This window comes from Protopterus annectens, chromosome 3.part1, assembly GCF_019279795.1.
Source record: "Protopterus annectens isolate FY-2018-M chromosome 3.part1, PAN1.0, whole genome shotgun sequence".
Lineage (NCBI taxonomy): Eukaryota > Metazoa > Chordata > Ceratodontiformes > Protopteridae > Protopterus > Protopterus annectens.
In genome coordinates this window covers 1,876,870,399-1,876,887,508 of record NC_056732.1, presented here as the reverse complement: position 1 = coordinate 1,876,887,508, position 17,110 = coordinate 1,876,870,399, and the positions used below count along the sequence as shown (strand labels likewise).

At 40.7% G+C, this 17,110-nt stretch overlaps 1 protein-coding gene across 8 annotated transcripts in view; it reads right to left on the bottom strand.

Annotated features, from left to right (window-relative positions):
* The window catches only part of PITPNM2 (phosphatidylinositol transfer protein membrane associated 2), a 3,395,372-nt gene that overhangs the window by 889,000 nt on the left and 2,489,262 nt on the right, over positions 1–17,110 (bottom strand). The gene's annotated exons all lie outside the window — the stretch shown is intronic.

Here is a 17,110-nt window from a genome sequence, read left to right as displayed (position 1 = left end):
CAATCTCACTACTACAGGTTAAGGCTTTACGAACAGATTACCTTCTCACTCCCAACTCGCTCCCTTTAATCTCTACCAACATTCTACCTACCCAGCTTCTGCTTATCTGTTTTAATTTTCACTCTCATCTTCTTTAGCCCTTAACATTATTTCTTTTTCATCCATACCCCTTCCAGCTGCGTATCTTCTGAACTTACTGCATTTTAACCCCTTGACTTCTGAGTCTTCCACAGTTTTACAAGTTCATTTCCTGTATGCGTAGTCTAGTCTGCACATAAAATGCTTTTGTCATGTTCTCATTAATATGTTTTCAAATCTAGATGCTTAGGATTTCCCTCTCTCTTCCCCCCTTGGCTGACCTGGTGTGACTCAGATTGAACTCTACAGTTCCCTACAAAATGGTGTCTACAGGACTGCAATCAGTTTCTCTCAGCATTTAAGCAGACTGAACTCCACAGTTCCCTACAAAATGGTGTCTACAGGACTGCAATCAGTTTCTCTCATCATTTAAGCAGAGTAGGTTGCACACAAAAAGCATTTGTTAAGCTTTCACTTACAGTGCTGTGTAATTAAGCAGGTCACCATATTGGTCAGCCATAGGGCTCTTTTATTCTACTTGAGTGTTTGCCTCCTTCCCCTGTAACTTCAGAAAACTGACTCTTACATTAAGAGCTATAATACTTACCTTATAGCTTTAGGACACCTTAGGAAACCTTGTAAACTGCAATAGCCCCACTACGTTCGCCCTCACTACGCTCGGGCTCTCTTCGCTCCCCTCCCTGCCCCCAATTCCCTCCCGCCCCAGTACCTCTAAATTTATAGTACTATAGCCACTCCCCCACTTTCTAGATCCTATCTGCTTTCATCTGGGATAATTCCACCCACCCCCATTCTTCTACCTACATTTTAATAGCACCTATTAGCTTTCATCTGGCATTCTCCCATCCCCCTTCCAGTACCTTTACCTCACCACTCTATCTTCTGGTGTTGCATCACCAGGTAAAACAGTTCCTTAACTCACTAGCTGAATCACAGATAATGATATACTCCTCTTTACTACCCCTCTTGTTCACACCATACCTCCTTACCTTGTATGAAAACTAGTTCCTCATGGGATTTCAGGTCCCAAAAGGCCATACTATCACCCCAGCTGTAAATCCTTCCATCTTCAACCATACTTACAGTACCAGATCCTATCCAACAACTTGTTCAGTCTGTCAACATCTCAACCCCAGGCACATTAGCTCTAGATCCAAACACTACCACAAACTAATAAACAAATTCCTGAAGTTCATCACCAAGTATAGAATCAACCTAATACTTGGTGGTGATATTCACCCCAACCCTGGCCCACCCACTTCAGATACACATACCCCCTCTACTTGCAATCTAAGCTACAAACCTACAACTAATAGGCCAACTAACTCTCTCCTAGCCTGTCATCTCAATATTAGAAGCATTAATAACAAGGTACATGAATTGCATGCACTTCTGGATGTCCACTCCCCTGAGATTCTCTGTTTATCTGAAACCTGGTTAAAACCTAACACTAAAGACAATGAAGTGTTACCACCTGGGTACAACATACACAGGCTGGATCGTGCTTCGAGGAAGGGGGGTGGGGTAGCTGTACTCTATAAATCTGAGTTGAATGTCACCATAAATGTAATACAACCACCTCAGATTAATAACTCAGAGATGCTTGCCACCAAATTGCAACTTAATAAAAATAAATGCATTATTATCATCTGTATGTACATTCCCCCAGGTAATAATATATTTACACTTGAAGATATCCTGCACTGGCTATCATGTCACTACCCCCAAGAAACCCTACTACTTGGAGCCTTTAACACAGCCTGGGGCACCTGTTCCTCAGAATCCCCAACCACCCACATTAACCTGCATGCATTTACACAAATTATATCCACCCCTACCAGGATAGATAAACCCAACCAAAAAGAAAGCATACTTGACTGGGTACTCATAAATAGTCACCCCAAATTGTACACCTCTGGTACCCGCCTTGATGGCCTAAGCGATCACCTTCTCATAGGTTCATAGGTAGGTACTAGGCTATTGGCCCTAGGGCCTATACAAGCCTAGCTAAAAATGTACCCTGGCTTTCGCCACCCAAGAAAATTATTTTTCTGTGCCCCTGTCAAGCAGAACCACAGAAGTGATCCCCGGGGTGAATTTCCTATTACCCATCCAATCATCAAGATTTTTCTTGAAGAGTGCTAATGAGGAGCTCTGTTTATGTTTTCTCACATATGTAATTAAGCACAAAACCATTAATTCCCAATAACCCTTACTCAGAAAGGTTAGAAACAATAAAAACTTTGACCCTGCCAATTTCCAACAAGAACTAAACACATGTAGTTGGTCTATTCTAAAACACCTCCCCTTAGAGGAAGCAGTAGCATACTTTAACAACAGATTCCTTGAGATCCTTGATTTGCATGCACCTGTTCGTTCAAGGAGAACTAAGGCAAAAACTGCGCCATGGCTTTCTAAAGAGTCTAAACTCAAAATTACCCTTAGAAACAAAGCATGGGCTTTATGGCATTCTTCTAAAGACCCCCAGGATCACATTAAATACAAGCAATACAGGAACAAAACTAAAAATCCATTTTACAAGACAAAAAACAATACTACTGTAATTTACAAACAGTAAATCAAAATAACCCTCAGAAGTTTTGGGCAGGTTTAAATAATCTACTACATCCTGGACAAACTACAACCCCAATCCCTGCTGCTACTATTGATAAAACCCCTGAAGATGTTTCTGACAGTTTTAACCGATTCTTTACTGAGACAATTCAAGCCCTAGCTAGTCAACTACCTCCTAGCTCCCCTGGTCCTGAAAGTAGCACCCCTAGAAACCTACTCGCATTCAGCTTCCAACCAGTCACCACTTGACTTATCCATACCTTGATCAAAAAATTAAAACCCACTACACTTTCTGCTGATCAACTCCCTGCCGAGTACTCACAAAAATCAGCTGATGCTATTGCTTACCCCGTCTCAATACTAATCAATCAAACCATAGTAGAAGCTAAAATTTCCACCATCTGGAAAATATCCTATGTAATCCCACTTCACAAAGGAGGCAGCTCTACTGAATTCTCCAATTCTAGGCCAATAGCTATACTCTCTCTACTTGCAAAGATTATGGAAAAATGTATTCATAGACAACTCATGCACCACCTAATCCAGAATCACCTTATGGCAGACACTCAGCATAGCTTCTGTCCTCATCACAGCACTACTTCAGCCCTCCTAGCCTTTACCAACACCATAAACCATAATAGCAACAATAATTATATATCCTCAGCCCTCTTCTTGGATCTTTCCAAGGCATTCAATATGGTTGATCACCAACTTTTAATCCACACCCTGCAAACATTCTGTCTAGATACTAGAGCCCTTCAATGGTTTCAATCCTACCTGAATGGTCGACAGCAGGCTGTCCTCTGGCAGAACAAACTCTCTAACCTTCTACCTAACACCCTTGGAGTACCACAAGGCTTTATACTAGGGCCCTTGCTGTTCTCCATCTTCATTAACGACCTTTATACTGTCATCCCAAAAGTCAGCTGTATCCAATATGCTGATGACTCTACTCTGATTTGCTCAGCCACATCTCCAGTAGAGTTACGGTCAGCTACCCAGACCACCTTTAATACAATAGAAAACTGGCTTTCTGAATGTTGTCTGATCCTAAATCCCCAAAAAACTAAAATGCTGTTATTTTCACTAACACATAGGTCTACCACTTTCACCTTTACCATAAATTCAAATGATGGCACAATAATCTCCCCTGACCCCTCTACAAAACTATTAGGCGTCATCATAGACAATAATCTAAAATTCAACCTACATGTTAACCAAACTATCAAAACCATCAATAAAAAGCTAGGGTCACTTTACAGAATAAAAGTCTTCCTAACCCCTCCTGCTAAAATTGCCATAGCTTGTTCTCACCTTCTTTCAACCCTTCTGTATGCATCCCCTCTACTCTCGAATTTAAACAAGACTGTCCTTAAACTCTCAATTTGCTACAACCACATTTCCAGGTTTGCCACTGGGCTTCCTTTTAGGACACATCATTGCATCAATCTAAATCAGCTTGGGTGGCTTGAACTACCCAGCCTAATCCAGTATAACCAACTGATTATGGCCTATAAAATCCTCTACAATCCAGACAATACTCCTGCACTTAAAAATATTATCACCCCCCTATAACAATCCTAGACCGCTTCTATCCTCTAACAAACTACTAATTCAGACTAGCAAAATTAATAACACAGCCTGTGGACTCTTTCTTTGCAAACTCTGTAAGTAGACCCTGGAACTCCCTTCCAGCTGATATTACCTTACTTTCCACCTTAGGTCAATTTAAAACTAGACTCAAGCAACATTTGTCACTTAACTGGCTATGTCATGTATCACGCCTGGCTAACTCTCTCTAGAATGTGTAAAAATCTGTTAACCAGTTTACTGTGTAATTTAATTTAATCCTGACTTTGCGCTCAGGATTAACTGTAACCTGTGGAGCTTGTTTAACTTGCTTACTTATGTAATCTCTGTAAATAGTCTGTTTGTAATATGTAATGCTGTATCTGTTTACCCTTGGAGCTTTTCTCCCTGGGCCTCCGCTGAAAATGGACATGCATCCAGTCGGACTATCCCAGTCAACAAATGTAAAATAAAATAAAATAAATAAAAATAAAATAAATGTTAGCTACACTTGGTTAAGGTCTTATCTATAGAACTATATACAAGGATCTAGCTATCATCTGTCAGTCTGTCTGTCTATCTATATCTATCTACACATTATCAGATGAATGTAATTAATATTAAATAACAAGCATACAGTTCCACACAAGAAATGTGACATGTCTGAAATTTAATTTGCTGTACCATCATTTCATAAGGCACCTCTAAGGTTTAGCCATAACAATCAGGAAGCTGAAGAAGATGAAATATAAGCCCAGCCGCTGACCACACTGGTCTGCTATCCAGCAGAGATGCAGCCGCTGATTACTGCTTGTGGGCTTCTCCCTGTACAGGAGGGCAAGTGACAGCCTTAGTCTTGGAGGAAGCAATGCAAGAGAACATCAAGTAGGAAATCTGCACAGGGTAAATAAGGGTGGGACAGAACATTGTACTAGGTCTACCTACCTTCTCAAAATGGGAGACATTAAACTACAGTTTTCCTGTAAATTTCCTTGCTTTTTATACCAGGGAATTTTTCAAATTTGCCAACTCATTACATTCCCAAACATATGTTCCCGGTTACCTATTTCTTCCCCATCACACCACTAACATTTGCTATCTACCATAGAAAAAATTCTTTGAAGTCAGTTTGGAGTATTATGGATACCAGGAACTTCTTGACCAAGCATGAACCTGCAAACAAGCTCTGCTTCATGAATAATAACGTGTGCAATAGCATTTTCACTTATTGAATAATAAGAAAAACAAGCTGAGAGGAGAAGGTAGATAAGAGTTTATGTGGTGCCATTTTGGCAAGTAAAGACTTCCAGAGGGCTGGCCTTCTGCTCTAGTGAGCCTCACACAATCCTGCTCAACATCTGAATGCTACAAATCTAGCACAGATGTTTAAGAATATTGCAGAGGGTCAGAAACAGAAGTATGTTCTTATATTCACAATAAAAGGTCATTATATACTAGACCCTACAGAGTCAGTACTAATGAATCTCTGTATATGTTTAGTTTATATATTTAGTAAAGTATGTTCCTATAAGCATGTCGAACTTTATGAGAAGAATCATAAATCTGAGGGCCAGAATCATAACATAATACTGAATTCATAGCAGTTGTGAGGTATGTGCTTCACTAATCAAAATGTATTACTTATAAAGTGCTATACAAAGCAAGTGGGTTACTCTGTAGAATGTAAAATGTAGCTGCCCTCATCATTAATTGCAAGAGACTGGCTCATTTGTTCTTTAGTAGATATTTGCAGATTTTGTTTCTGCAAACATTAAAAAGCACATATATCTTTTTGTATAATCAGCATCAGTCCAGGAAGGACTTATGACTGTGAAGATACATTCAAATGTAAAGAGCAGGAAACCCTTAACCAAAAGTGCATTTTGCCATTCCTGTCAGCAGACCACTTACACTGTGGTGGGTTCACAATGTGGCAGTGCTTTGATCCCCTAACTAATGAATCTGTCAGATGTAGTTCAAGGATGTATTTGGCCAGACATGCAGGCAACTGTAAGTCTGAATGTTTTCTAATGCACTGCCATCATGGCCACAGATGCTTAATGTTCCCTTTGGCACATGAAGTAATGTCTGGATATCAGAAAGCAATGTCTTGGTCTTCCTGAGACTCTGTTTGGGACTCAGTTCTTTCAGGGACATGAAGAGTTGAGTACAGGTGTTACTAAAATAGTAAAAGCATCATGACTGCAGAATTTCTCAGCGGCAAATAGCAATATAATCAACAAAAAGAAGCAAAGTGAGAATGCCAAGTACGATAGTGCCGGGGTGAATGTAAAGTGTAAAATGTACAAATCCTCATGAGAATGCCAAGTACGGTAGTGCGGGGATGAATGTAAAGTGTAAAATGTACGCATCCTCGTGAGAATGCCAAGTACGATAGCGCGGGGGTGAATGTAAAGTGTAAAATGTACACATCCTCATGAGAATGCCAAGTACAGTAGTGCGGGGGTGAATGTAAAGTGTAAAATTTACGCATCCTCATGAGAATGCCAAGTACGATAGTGCGGGGGTGAATGTAAAGTGTAAAATGCACGCATCCTTGTGAGAATGCCAAGTACGATAGTGCGGGGGTGAATGTAAAGTGTAAAATGTATGCATCCTCGTGAGAATTCCAAGTACGATAGTGCGAGGGTTAATGTAAAGTGTAAAATGTACGCATCCTCGTTAGAATGCCAATTACTATAGTGCGGGGGTGAATGTAAAGTGTAAAATGTATGCATCCTCGTGAGAATGTCAAGTACGATAGTGCGGGGGTGAATGTAAAGTGTAAAATGTACGCATCCTTGTGAGAATGCCAAGTATGGTAGTGCGGGGGTGAATGTAAAGTGTAAAATGTACGCATCCTCATGAGAATGCCAATTACGGCAGTGCGGGGGTGAATGTAAAGTGTAAAATGCACGCATCCTCATGAGAATGCCAAGTACAATAGTGCAGGGGTGAATGTAAAGTATAAAATGTTCGCATCCTCGTGAGAATATCAGGTACGATAGTGCGGGGGTGAATGTAAAGTGTAAAGTGTAAAATGTATGCATCCTCGTGAGAATGCCAATTATGATAGTGCGGGGGTGAATGTAAAGTGTAAAACGTACACATCCTCATGAGAATGCCAAGTACAGTAGTGCGGGGGTGAATGTAAAGTGTAAAATGTATGCATCCTCATGTGAATGTCAAGTACGACAGTGCGGGGGTGAATGTAAAGTGTAAAATGTACGCATCCTCATGAAAATGCCAAGTACGATAGTGCGGGGTGAATGTAAAGTGTAAAATGCATGCATCCTCATGAAAATCCAGTACAATAGTGCGGGGGTGAATGTAAAGTGTAAAATGCACGCATCCTCATGAGAATGCCAAGTACGATAGTGCGGGGGTGAATGTAAAGTGTAAAATGTACGCATCCTCATGAGAATGCCAAGTACGATAGTGCAGGGGTGAATGTAGAATGTAAAATACATGCATCCTCATGAGAATGCCAAGTACAGTAGTGCAGGGGTGAATGTAAAATGTATGCATCTTCATGAGAATTCCAAGTACGATAGGGCAGGGGTGAATGTAAAGTGTAAAATGTATGCATCCTCATGAGAATGCCAAGTACAGTAGTGCAGGGGTGAATGTAAAATGTATGCATCTTCATGAGAATTCCAAGTACGGTAGTGCATGGGTGAATGTAAAGTGTAAAATGTATGCATCTCCATGAGAATTCCAAGTACGATAGTGCGGGGGTGAATGTAAAGTGTAAAATGTATGCATCCTCATGAGAATGCCAAATACGATAGTGCGGGGGTGAATGTAAAATGTAAAATACATGCATCCTCATGAGAATCCCAAGTACAGTAGTGCAGGGGTGAATGTAAAATGTAAAATGTATGCATCCTCATGAGAATGCCAAGTATGATAGGGCAGGGGTGAATGTAAAGTGTAAAATGTATGCATCTTCATGAGAATGCCAAGTACGATAGTGCAGGGGTGAATGTAAAGTGTAAAATGCACGCATCCTCATGAGAATGCCAAGTACGATAGTGTGGGGGTGAATGTAAAGTGTAAAATGCACGCATCCTCAGGAGAATGCCAAGTACGATAGTGCAGGGTGAATGTAAAGTGTAAAATGCACGCATCCTCGTGAGAATGCCAAGTACGATAGTGCGGGGGTGAATGTAAAGTGTAAAATGTATGCATCCTCGTGAGAATGCCAAGTACAGTAGTGCGGGGGTGAATGTAAAGTATAAAATGCACGCATCCTCGTGAGAATGCCAAGTACGATAGTGCGGGGGTGAATGTGAAGTGTAAAATGTATGCATCATCGTGAGAATATCAAGTACGATAGTGCAGTGGTGAATGTAAAGTGTAAAGTGTAAAATGAGGGAAAGGCAGTCCATACAGCCTACCTCGATCTGGCGAAGGCCTTTGATACAATACCCCACTCGGGTATCATTGAAAAACTCATCAGCTTAAATGTTAACCCATACATCACAAGATGGGTTGCAAACTGGCTGAGTGACAGAACCCACAGGGTCAGAGTTGCTGGCGCCATGTCAGACTCAAAGCCTGTCACAAGTGGTGTACCACAGGGCTCAGTCCTGGGCCCACTCTTGTTTGGCATCTACTTTTCCGAAGTACAAGCAAACACAGGAGGGTTATGGCTGACAAAGTTTGCAGATGACTGCAAACTGGGCGCCATAGTAGAAAACACATCTGACACAGATATCCTTCAGAAGGGTCTCACAGAAACGGATAACTGGTGCCAGAGCCATGGCCTAAAGTTAAATGCCAAAAATGCATAGTCATACTCTTGGGAAAAACAAGGTTACCCCTAGCTATCAAATAGGTGGCAATCCACTGAGTACAGAAGAAGTTATCAGGGACCTGGGGACCCAGGTTGATAGTAGTCTGTCATTCGACACCCATGTAGCTAAAGTAGTTAGGAAGACCTTCTACATTGCCCACCTTATCATGAAGGGATTCTCATCTAGATCAAGGGAGGTCATAGTCTCCCTATACTCATCACTCATCAGACCAATGATTGAGTACAATGCCCCATTGAATGTATCTGACCCGACACTTGCAGCAGCTGGAGAGGCCACAAAAGTTCCTCACCAAAAGGATAAAGGGTCTCAAACATCTGTCCTATGCTGCCCGACTGAAAGAACTCCAGCTCTATTCAGTAAACACCGCTGCTCAGAGGTGACCTTTGCCTAACATACAAGGCCATGTCAAACCCAGATTTGATGAATATGCTTCACCTCAAAAATCTAGATCCGTCAGAGCCACAAGGGGGAGGCGTAAACCTCGACACGGCTATTAATAGGGCGTGCTGGAGGGATAGATTCATCACCCAAAGACTCCCTATGCTGTGGAATAAAATCCCGGTATATGTGAGGCAGAGCACCTCGCTGGCCTTGTTCAAGCGAAATCTTGACCAATGGATGGGAGATCGCAGATATACCCCAGGGATTACCTCAGTGTCACTGCTCAACAGAGGCACAGCAAAATAATGGGTATAGTTCCCCATACTAAAGGGGTGGCGTAAGCCACAAAACTATGGGCTAGGCTTGTAAATGCCCTCGGGCAGATAGCCTAGTATGAACCTATGAACCTATGAACCTATGTATGCATCCTCGTGAGAATGCCAATTACGATAGTGCGGGGGTGAATGTAAAGTGTAAAATGTACGCATCCTCGTGAGACTATCAAGTACGATAGTGCAGGGGTGAATGTAAAGTGTAAAATGTATGCATCCTTGTGAGAATGCCAAGTACGATAGTGCGAGGGTGAATGTAAAGTGTAAAATGCATGCATCCTCATGAGAATATCAAGTACGATAGTGTGGGGGTGAACGTAAAGTGTAAAATGTACGTATCCTTGTGAGAATGCCAAGTACGGTAGTGTGGGAGTGAATGTAAAGTGTAGAATGCATGCAGCCTTGTGAGAATGCTAAGTACGATAGTGCAGGGGTGAATATAAAGTGTAAAATGCACGCATCCTCGTGAGAATGCCACGTACGGTAGTGCAGGGGTGAATGTAAAGTGTAAAATGCAAGCATCCTCATGAGAATGCCAAGTACGATAGTGCAGGGGTGAATGTAAAGTGTAAAATGTACACATCCTCGTGAGAATGGCAAGTATGATAGTGCAGTGTGAATGTAAGGTGTAAAATGCACGCATCCTTATGAGAATGCCAATTACGATAGTGCGGGGGTGAATGTAAAGTGCAAAATGCATGCATCCTCGTGAGAATGCCAAGTATGACAGTGCGGGGGTGAATGCAAACTGTAGAATGCATGCATCCTCATGAAAATGCCAAGTATGATAGTGCGGGGGTGAATGTAAAGTGTAAAATGCATGCATCCTCGTGAGAATGCCAAGTACGATAGTGCGGGAGTGAATGTAAAGTGTAAAATGCACGCATCCTCGTGAGAATGCCAAGTACAATAGTGTGGGGGTGAATGTAAAGTGTAAAATGTATGCATCCTCATGAGAATGCCAAGTACGCTAGTGCGGGGGTGAATGTAAAGTGTACAATGCAGGCATCCTCGTGAGAATGCCAAGTATGGTAGTACGAGGGTGAATGTAAAATGTAAAATGTATGCATCCTCGTGAGAATGCCAAGTGCAGTAGTGCGGGGGTGAATGTAAAGTGTAAAATGTACGCATCCTCGTGAGAATGCCAAGTACAATAGTGTGGGGGTGAATGTAAAGTGTAAAATGCACGCATCCTCATGAGAATGCCAAGTACGATAGTGCGGGGGTGAATGCAAAGTGTAAAATGCATGCATCCTTGTGAAAATGCCAAGTACGATAGTGCAGGGGTGAATGTAAAGTGTAAAATGCACGCATCCTCGTGAGAATGCCAAGTACGATAGTGCGGGGGTGAATGTAAACTGTAAAATGTACGCATCCTCGTGGGAATGCCAAGTACAGTAGTGCGGGGCTGAATGTAAAGTGTAAAATGCATGCATCCTTGTGAGAATGCCAAGTACGATAGTGCGGGGGTGCATGTAAAGTGTAAAATGCACGCATCCTCGTGAGAATGCCAAGTACGATAGTGCCGGGGTGAATGTAAAGTGTAAAATGCATGCATCCTCGTAAGAATGCCAAGTACGATAGTGCGGGTGTGAATGTAAAGTGTAAAATGCATGCATTCTCGTGAGAATGCCAATTATGATAGTGCGGGGGTGAATGTAAAGTGTAAAATGCACGTATCCTCGGGGAAACTCCAGATTTCGTTAAATGAAGTGCATAATATCTCTTTGAACAATAAATCTACAGTATCTGTGATGGATATAGTCTGCAAACCCCTGCAAGGTAAAGGGGGTCATTCCATACGGTGTGCACTTCTTAAAAATGGAGGGTATAGAAACATGGGCTAGTATAGCTGTTGTCAGCAAACAATAATGCAAACTATAACTACTTTCCTTGTGAACAAAACTGGCCTAAATACTAGCTTTCAAACATAGCAGCTTTTAAATTATGTAAAAGATACCCACAGATATAATACATTTGCCTGATTTTGAGGAGGAACTTTCTAGTGGATGGGATGCTAGTCCACTGCAGGGCAAACACACACACATAGACACAAACACACACACACACACACACACACACACACACACACACACACACACACACACACACACACACACACACACACACACACACGAACCTAAACAGCAGTCAGACACATATACGTGTGTGTGTGTGTGTGTGTGTGTGTGTGTGTGTGTGTGTGTGTGTGTGTGTGTGTGTGTGCATATGCACGCATCTACATGACTGTATCAGCACACATTCACTGTACCTATAGTTAACCTTCACAAAGTCAAAAACAACAACCTCACTGTACATTTAATCAATCACCCAATGTCATCACAACTAATCATCAGTAAAGCACTACAAATCACTGCTTCTTTAGACTTCAGCATCTACTATTGTAGTCTGTATAACAGTTAGCAACAGTAAACAAAACAGTAATAAATTCCTTTTGTAATCAGTAATTGAAATACATAAACAACATCTGTTAAATGGCAAATCACCAACCTACATGAATTTACACATGTGGCAATGTCCCACGCACCTCCAGCGTGGAGCATAGCTCTCAACTGTCCAGATTTTCACAGAACGTTCAGATTTTTGTCTCATATTTTTGGTCTGTTCCTTACAAAAATTTTGGTTTTCGGGCAAATCATTGAGGATTGAAGTTAGAAAGTAATGGCCTCCTTTCAGAAAATTCACACTAATGCAAACCCTGTTAATCTCTCAACTTTCTACATTTATAAGAGCAATATTTAAAAGTTGTCCCTGATCTGGGGCTTGTGTCCCCCAATTATTTATGGCTTTCTCCAGAATTCTTGTCCTAAGAGGTTGATATATCATTATGTGCAAACACTTGACAGAATTATTCAAACCTGTTCTGCAACTTGTGTGATCCTGTGCTGTTAGTAAAAGGCAACCCTTTGCAACACACTTCCCATAATTTTTCAAGGTAGTCCATATGGGGTTGGGGTTGACCATAACTTGTTGACCTGCTGTCCATTGATGAAGTGGCACTCAGAGAGTGTCCTTGTAACATATACAGTTTACACATCCCTGTTAAAATGCCAGGTTTTTGTGTCATTTCAAAACATTTCCCACCTTTAATGTGACCTATAATCTGTACAATTCTATTGAAAAACAAACAAACCTGTTAGGGGAAAAATATAAAAAACATACAATAAGCTGGTTGCATAAGTGTGCACATCCTTAAACTAATACTTAGTTGAAACACCTTTTGATTTAATTACAGCATTCAGTCTTCTTGGGTGCACACCTGCCATCAATAAAGAGACTCTGATTAACCCCAAATAAAGTTCAGCTGTCCTAGTAGGATTTTCCTGACATTTACTCACTTGCCTGCTACAGCAATAGCCATGGTCCACAGAGAGCTTACAAAGCATCAAAAGGATCTTATTGTTGAAAGGTATCAGTCAGGAGAAGGGCACAAAAAGATTTCCACAGCATTGGATATGCCATGGAACACAGTGAAGACAGTCATCAAGAAGTGTAGAAAATATGATGGTGCAAAGAACTGGACGTCCCTCCTAAACTGATGACGGTGCAAAGAACTGGACGTCCCTCCAAAACTGATGAAAAGACAAAATGAAAACTGGTCAGGGAGGCTGCCAAGAGACCTACAGCAACACTGAAGGAGCTGCAGGAATTTCTGGCAAGTGCTGGTTGTGTACTACATGTGACAACAGTCTACTTTATTCTGCATATGTCTGGGCTATGGGGTAGGGTTGCAAGACGGAAGCCTTTTCTTACACAGAAAAACATCCAGGCCCAGCAAAAATTTGCAAAACAATACATCGTGTCCCAAAAGCATGTCGGAAAATGTGTTATGGTCTGATGAGGTGAAGGTTAAACTTTTTGGCCACAATTCCAAAAAGTACGTTTGGTGCAAAAACAATACTTTGCATCACCAAAAGAACACCATCCCCACAGTGAAGCATGGTGGTGGCAGCATCATGCTTTGGGGTTGCTTTTCTTCAGTTGGTACTGGGGCTTTAGTCAAGGTGGAGGGAATTATGAACAGTTCCAAATACCAGTCACTTTTGGCCCAAAACCTTCAGGCATCTGCTAAAAAGCTGAAGATGAAGAGGAATTTCACCTTTCAACATGAAAATGACCCCAAGCATACATCCAAATCAACCAAAGAATGGCTTCACCAGAAGAAAATTATAGTTTTGGAATGGCCCAGCCAAAGCCCAGACTTAAATCCAATAGAAAATCTGTGGGGTGGCCTGAAGAGGGTCATGCACAAGAAATGCCCTCACAATCTGACATATTTGGAGTGCTTTTGCAAGGAAGAGTGGGCAAATATTGCCAAGTCAAGATGTGCCATGCTAATAGACTCCTACCCAAGAAGTCCGAATGTTGTAATTAAATCAAAAGGTGCTTTAACAAAGTATTAGTTTAAGGGTGTGCACACTTATACAACCAGCTTATTGTAAGTTTTTTATTTTTTTATATTTTTCCCCTAACAGATTTGTTTGTTTTACAATTGAACTGTACAGGTTATAGGTCACATTAAAATGGGGAAAGATTTATTGCGGTCTCATTTTTTATATCACAAAACCTGGCATTTTAACGGGGTATGTAAACTTTTTATATCCACTGTATGGTTTGAGAATACAGGACAGAGATGAAGTAGGTTAACAATACATTAAACATAATAACCGTTTCCATGCAAAATGCAGGTGTGTCACAAAGAAATTAATCAGTTCCGAACACACAATGTTATAATGCGTAACAATATTTCTAGAACTCTCTTGATGAAGTTAATGCCTGCAGTTACTACATTTTATAAACTCTAAAATGGCATCACTCCAAAATGTTGTGATCTGCCAGAGATGATACAGGTTATGTTATCAGAGCCTTCAGTTCATCTGTACCAAAGTACTCATTTTTTAAACTTTCTCTAGCTTCCCTGGTGAAAATAGTGGCTTCTTACATTTGCTTGCTCCCACCATCTAGCAGTGATAGGTCTCTGCTCAAAGTTTACTGCTTTTTATGGTCTCCAAGATTATAGCCTTCCAGAAAAAAAGTGATTGTGTTTTATGTTTTTCTTTCTTTTCTTTTTTGTATTTTAGGGATTACTTTTTTGAGCTGCAACAATATCAAAGTAAGAAGGTAGTTCTGCATAATAACTTTCTGTGGGGGAAGGGAGGGGCCATGAACAGGGACGAAGGCCCTGGTGGTAATACCGGGTATGCATCATGTACCTACAAACACTGGGGACACACACCAGCAGACATCCTCAGCCATAATGAGCTCACATCACTGTGTCATGGGCATTAGGGCAGGGTAACAGGTTGAGCACATAAAGACAAAATCCCTATGGCCATGAGTATACGTCTGCAAAGGGGGACCTCAAACTCCTCTCACACAATGGGAGAGTTTGGATAATGTACAGTGGGGAAGGTTACTACCCACACACACACATGCACATTCATGATTAAGAAGAGGCGTCAGAGGCAGCCAATTGGTCTGCTCAGTACAAGATAAAAAAATGAAGAAAAAGATATTAAATAAGGGGGGGGGGTGCAGCCCCCCCCCCTTTGCAAAAATATATGCCTGCTTCATTTTTGGTTCGTTACCTTAGTTATATGAAACATTTTTCAGCTTTGAGTACTTGTATTTAGATGCTTTCTGAAAGTGAGCTTGAAGTTTCATGTAACTGCAGCTGGACAAGTGAGACGTAGTTCTGTTATGCGCATTATGTCCTTATCATGGACAAAATAATCAGTAATGAATCTAGAGGGATTACGTCAGGCTGTGTGACTTTATAAGAATATGGCACATGCCACATTTGTAAGGTACCACTATAACACACTGTTGCTGGACTAAAAACAAGATTATGGCACACGCCACATTTGCAAGACATCACTATAGTATACTGTTGCTATATTAATGACAAAAACTGTGGCACATGCCACCTTGTAAGATGCCACTATAACACTCTATTGCTATATTAATGACACAAAACTGTGGCACATGCCACATTTGTAAGGTACCACTATAACACACTGTTGCTGGATTAAAAACAAGATTATGGCACATGCCACGTTTGCAAGACAACACTATAGTATACTGTTGCTATATTAATGACTCAAAACTATGTCTCATGCCACCTTGTAAGATGCCGCTATAACACTCTATTGCTATATTAATGACACAAAATGTGGCACATGCCACATTTGTAAGGTACCACTATAACACACTGTTGCTGAATTAAAAACAAGATTATGGCACATGCCACGTTTGCAAGACATCACTATAGTATACTATTGCTATATTAATGACACAAAACTATGGCACATGCCACCTTGTAAGATGCCACTATAACACTCTATTGCTATATTAATGACACAAAACTGTGGCACATGCCACATTTGTAAGGTACCACTATAACACACTGTTGCTTTATTGATCGCATGAGGTGCCTAGGGCTGCTCATTTAAAACCAAAAAGTCTGAGTGTGTGTTAACTTAAATCAAGGCTAAAACAAAGACGCAGCAGTTATTAGCCACTAAACTTGTTTGAATGATTTGTTTAGATATTTTGAGGCCCTGTATATTTTATCTATCTGCCTACATACATGTAAGTAAACTGATTTGTAAAGAATGTTTTCGGCCTTACTATGGGAAATCTACAAAAAAACTAATGGATACTGGTTACGGACCTGAAAGGAAACACAACAATTTGCAACCATTCTCAAAGATACTGCCATCAGGTAACCAGTAGTTTCTGCACTAGCTACATAAAGCAGACAATCCTTTGATAGTCTGAATTAAGGTGGGCTACTGCAGTATATGCACCATTGTTTTTTAAGTATGTTTGTGCGGTCCTACTGAAGTAAAAAGGATGAAAAACAAAAAACAACACGAGCAGGTCTATTCCAAACCAAATTTTACTTAAAGCGCTTTTCGTTTGCACTGAAGCAAACTTCTTCAGAAGTAAAAACAATTACATCTAAATTAATTTAAACACAGGTAAAATTACATGGTTAATACCCGACCCTTGCAGCAACAATGTAGCTTAAAGCTGTAAACACATGGAAAATCTTTGCTACAACAGTACAACATTTGCTACAACATTAAAACTAACGTAGCAATCGATAACACATTTATAACACAATCTTTCAAATATCTACAAATAAAAGAAATAATTTAATGAACTAAAATAAACAGTGTGATAAGACACGTAAAATATATATGCATGTATAACATCTAAGTGTGTCACCATACACTAACATTTTATATACTTGATTTATGCACCTACCATTTAAGCAAACAGCAACATTTACTATACGTTTGTAGTGAA